This window comes from Pristiophorus japonicus, unplaced genomic scaffold (genome assembly GCF_044704955.1).
Source record: "Pristiophorus japonicus isolate sPriJap1 unplaced genomic scaffold, sPriJap1.hap1 HAP1_SCAFFOLD_92, whole genome shotgun sequence".
In the NCBI taxonomy this organism is placed as follows: Eukaryota; Metazoa; Chordata; class Chondrichthyes; family Pristiophoridae; genus Pristiophorus; species Pristiophorus japonicus.
In genome coordinates this window covers 2243301-2248895 of record NW_027254846.1, presented here as the reverse complement: position 1 = coordinate 2248895, position 5595 = coordinate 2243301, and the positions used below count along the sequence as shown (strand labels likewise).

General features: G+C 46.6%; 1 non-coding gene across 1 annotated transcript; it reads right to left on the bottom strand.

Annotated features, from left to right (window-relative positions):
• Window positions 1–2518: 2518 nt before the first annotated feature.
• trnav-aac (transfer RNA valine (anticodon AAC)) lies at window positions 2519–2591 on the bottom strand. Its single transcript has one exon. It is a non-coding gene; the product is annotated as a tRNA-Val (tRNA).
• Between the last annotated feature and the right edge of the window lie 3004 nt (window positions 2592–5595).

Sequence of the window (5595 nt, the reverse complement as noted above, 5' to 3'; positions counted from 1 at the left end):
GTAACCCGTAATGAGAATGTCGTCCTGAAAAACCACCGTCCCTGGAATCGACTTGAGGAGGCTTTTCATATTTCATTGGAAGATCGCGGCAACCGAGCGAATCCCGAACGGACATCTGTTGTACTCAAACAACCCCTTGTGTGTCGTGATGGTGGTCAGCTTCTTCGACTCACTCGCCAGATCCTGGGTCATGTAAGCTGAGGTCAGGTCTAATTTTGAAAACGGTTTGCCACCGGATAGCGTCGCAAAGAGATCCTCCGCTCTCAATAGCGGGTACTGGTCTTGGAGTGACACCCGATTGATGGTTGCCTTGTAATCACCACATATCCTGACCGACCCATCCGCCTTGAGCAGCGGCACAATCGGGCTCGCTCAGTCACTGAATTTAACTGGCGAGATGATGCATTCCCTTAGCAGGAGTCCAATTCGCCTTCTATCTTTTCCCGCATCACATACGGCTCCGCCCTGGCCTTGTGGTGTACTGGCATGGCGTCCGGGTTTATGTGAATCACTACCTTGGCCCCCATGAAAGTGCCAATGCCGGGTTGAAATAATGAGTCAAATTTGTCGAGGATCTGTGAGCATGATACTCGCTCCACAGAGGAAATTGCATTGAGATCGCCCCATTTCCAGTTCATGACAGCAAGCCAACTTTGTGGGTCACGACTAACTTGGCGCTGCCTAGCACCTGAATGATCTCCTTTGTGTACGTTCGTAGCTGTGCGTCAATCGGCAATAATTTTGGCCTCCTGGCCTTGGACGCCCACAACTTTTCGAACTATTTGATACCCATCAGGGACTGGCTGGCCCACGTGTCTAGATCCACTGATACTGGGATGCCATTGAGGAGCACTTTCATCATTATCGGTGGCGTCCTGGTGTATGAACTGTATACGTGCTCCAAATGAACTCACTGAACTTCACCTTCCAGCGATTTCCCCCAGTGTCCATTTCTGCAATTTCTGCAGGTATTTTGCTCATCTCTGCAAACTCCGGCTGAGTGTGTGCCTCCACGCCTCCAACATGAGCTGCTGTTGGAAACAAAAGGTCTCTTGCCAGTCGATCGTCACTGACTGCCCCGTGATTGTCCTTGAGTGCACCATTAACAGGTGTTGATGGCCCCATTACTGGCCGCATTGTCCCTTGCAATGACGTGAATTGCCGTTCAGTTTGCCATTGTCTCTGTCGAACTCCCCCTCTGGGTTCGGCTACATATTGGGGCATGCCTGACTGCCCTTGGCTGCCTGGAGAACTGTGTGATGCTTTAACAATGTTGAATCTCTGTCCCAACCATTGCTCAACACAGTACCTCTCGTCTGTTATGCTAGTGGCCATGCTCGCGTGGTTTAAATCCCAGTTTCTCGTCGCCATTAATACGTCCTTACTATACAGTGTAAATGCACACGAGGCCCATGCTTCAGAGAAGGTCAGTCTATGACCTGTCCTTTATTCCTCAGCACTCAAGTGATGGAAGTGGGTGGAGCTTCCCCTTTTATACCTGAAGGTCCAGGTTAGGAGTGTCTCCCACAAGTTCACCACCTAGTGGTCATTGTTCTCACAGTGTACAACATCGGTCAGATTATACATGGGTTACAATGCTGGTTGAATACATGACAGTCCCGGCCTCACTCACTCTGGAGCTGGGGACGAGCGATGAGTCGATGGGTTGTTTGCGGCTTCGATCTGCTGTTGTGAAGCGAGGCGGAGATGCAGGATCCTTTAATAAGCTCTCCCAACTCAACTGAATGCAGCCGGAACGTGCAGATTTGAGAGGGGCTTTCTGCACCGTCAGGGCTGTAAACGGGAGGGAGTGAGAGAAACTGTGTAGAGTTCGAGTGTGTACAGAACTGTACAGAGAAACCAGCCAATTTAACAGCGCTGTGAGACACTGCATTTTGTTAATAGTATAGTATTATGCAGTCCCTCGTATCGAGGATGACTTGTTTCCAGACTAAAAAGGGATAAGTTTACAGGTGTTTCGATGAGGGACCTGACAATCTAGGTCCAGAACTACATGCTGAAGGGTGGAAGATGCCTGTGGGTGGATTTTTTTAACGTGGGGTGACCGTTGCACACCAACCACCACACGAGCTTGACAGTGCTAGGTCTTGGTCCAGTGGCAAGGATTACACAAGACGACCATAGACCAAGCTCTGCTGCATGGACGTAGTGTATACACATGCGCCGACTATCCATAGATCGCAGTGTGGGCTGGCCCGTGCTGTTCTTGGGCCCTCGCCTCTCCTGAGCCCCGATCACGACGCTCCAAGGCCCCGATCTCTCACCGCTCCTCCGCCCCGATCAAAAATGGAGCAGTCAGAAACAGAAAATCAAACAGTCTCTCTTATCATGGAGACACTAAATATCAACACTGTTATTTGAAATATCAAAATATTAAACTCCAGCCTAGTTGAAGGGTTATTAACATCAGCAGAAACAAACACCAACTTTGTTAATATTGAACCATTAATGTCAATTATTCCATTTTTTCTAATATTTAATTGAACAATGTTCAAAATGTTTCTACCCGGTTTCGAACGGGGGTCCTTTCGCGTGTTAGGCGAACGTGATAACCACTACACTACAAAAACGCTGCGATTGACACAATGCTAGGAACATAACCAGAGCTTTATCCTACACAGCTGGCCGATACTTCAGGAGCTGGTTTCAAGAGAATATAATGAAGGTGCTATAATTCGGAAGGCTGTGAGTGTGGCAGGAATTGATCTCGTGTTTCCCAGGTTTTACACATAGGAACAGAAGCTGGCCATTTAGCAGCGTGTGGTTAGGATCTGGAATGCACGGCTTGAAAGGGCGGTGGAGACAGACTCAATCTTATCTTTCAGATGGGAGTTGGATAAGTGTCTGAAGGAAAAACAATTGCAGGGCTATGGGGACAGGGCGGGGGAGTGGGACTCGCTGAGAGTCGGTACGGTCTCGACGGGCCGAATGGCCTTCCGTGCTGTAACCATTCCATGATTCGATAAGTTAGTGCCACATTTCATCGTGTGGGTGGAAGCAGAAAATTGCAAATGGACATGGATTGAGTCGGCAAAACTAGAGGCTTCTGATTCAGGAGATTCGCAGGGCACGGAAATTCGGGAGTTTAATGACTTTGAAAGGAACATTTTTGTTTTGTGCCGTTTCGGTCAGAGAAATGTTTGTGAAAGGACTTATTTGCAGAAAGGGATGCAGCATTTAACCTTCTGCCTTAACACTTCTTTCTGGGTGTCAGGTCACATTTGGTTTCAATGTTATTCTTCCAGAATTGCTATGAGAACATAAGAATATAAGAATTAGGAACAGGAGTGGGTCATCCTTACCTCGAGCCTGCTCCAACTTCTCCAACATCGGGTACAATCTACCCACATCTACCCAGTCCTGTCCCATCAGAATCTTGTGTGTTTCGATGAGATCCCCTCTCATCCTTCTAAACTCCAATGTATAAAGGCCCAATTGATCCAATCTCTCCTCAGATATCAGTCCAGCCATCCCGGAAATCAGTCTGCTGAACCTTCACTGAACTCCCTCAATAGCAAGAACGTCCTTCCTCAGATTAGGAGACCAAAATTGAAAACAATATTCCAGGTGAGGCCTCACCAAGGCCCTGTACAACTGCAGTAAGACTTCCCTGCTCCTATACTCAAATCACCCAGCTTTGAAGGCCACCACACCATTTACCTTTTTCCTGCCTGCTGTACCTGTATGCCAACTTTCAGTGACTGATGAACCATGACACCCAGGTCTCATTGCACCTCCCCTTTTCCTAATCTGCCACCATTCAGATAATATTCTGTCTTCACGTTTTTGCCCCCAAAGTGGATAACCTCACATTTATCCACATTATACTGCATCTGCCATGAATTTGCCCACTCAGCTAACCTGTTCAAGTCACCCTGCAGTCTCTTAGCGTCCCCCTCACAGCTCACACCGCCACCCAGTTTAGTATCATCTGCAAACATGGAGATATTACACTCAATTCCTTCATCCAAATCATTGATGTACATTGTAAAGAGCTGGGGTCCCAGCACTGAGCCCTGCGGCACTCCATTAGTTACTGCCTGCCATTTTGAAAAGGTCCATTTTATCCCGACTCTCTGCTTCCTGTCTGCCAACCAGTTCTCTATCCACGTCAGTCTATTACCCCCAATACCATGTGCTTTGATTTTGCACACCAATCTCTTGTGTGGAACCTTGTCAAAAGCCTTTTGAAAGTCCAAATACACCACATCCACTGGTTCTCCCTTGTCCACTCTCCTAGTTACATCCTCAACAATTCCAGAAGATTTGTCAAGCATAAATCCATCCCTTTCATAAATCCTACGCTGACTTGGACCGATCCTGTCACTGCTTTCCAAATGCGCTGCTGTTTCATCCTTAATAATTGATTCCAACATTTTCCCCATGACTGATGTCAGGCTAACCGGTCTATAATTACTCGCTTTCTCTCTCCTCCCTTCTTAAAAAGTGGTTTTACATTAGCTAACCTCCAGTCCATAGGAACTGATCCCGAGTCAATAGACTGTTGGAAAATGAGCACCAATGCATCCACCATTTCTAGGGCGACTTCCTTAAGTACTCTTGGATGTAGACTATCAGGCCCCAGGGATTTATCATCCTTCAATCCCATCAATTTCCCACCTCATAAGGATATCCTTCAGTTTCTCATTCTCACTAGACCATCGGTCCCCTCGTACTTTTGGAAGGTTATTCGTGTCTTCCTTCGTGAAGACAAAACTGAAGTATTTGTTCAATTGGTCTGCCATTTCTTTGTTCCCCAATATAAATTCACCTGAATCCGACTGCAAGGGACCTACAGTTGTCTTCACTAATCTTTTTCTCTTCACATATCTACAGAAGCTTATGCAGTCAGTTTTTATGTTCCAAGCAAGCTTCCTCTCACAATCCATTTTCACCCTCCTAATGAAACCCTTAGTCCTCCTCTGTTGATTTCTAAATTTCTCCCAGTCCTCAGGTTTGTTCCTTTTTCTGGCCAATTTATCTGCCTCTTCCTTGGTTTTAACACTACCTTAATTTCCCTTGTTAGCCATGGTTGAGCAACGTTCTCCGTTCTATTTTCACTCCAGACAGGGATGTGCAATTGCTGAATTCACCCGTGTGATCTTTAAATGTTTGCAATTTCCTATCCACCGTCAATCCTTTAAGTATCCTTGGCCAGTCTATTCTAGCCAATTCACACCTCATACCGTCAAAGTTACCTTTCCTTAAGTTCAGGACCCAAGTTTCTGAATTAACTGTGACATCTCCATCTTGATGAAGAATTCTACCATTTTATGTTACTCTTCCCCAAGGGGCCTCACACAAATCGATTGCTAATTAGTCCCTTCTCATTACACATCACCCAGTCAAGGATGGCCAGCTCTCTTCTTGGTTGAGAAAACCATCCATAATACACTCCATGAAATCCTCCTCCACCAAATTACTACCATGTGGTTAGCCCAATCACTATATCGATTAAAGTCACCCATGATAACTGCTATCCCACCACTGCACACATCCCTTCTTTCTTGTTTGATGCTGTCCCCAACCCTACCACTGCTAACCAGTGAGACAGACATTGCAGCATGAGTCTGG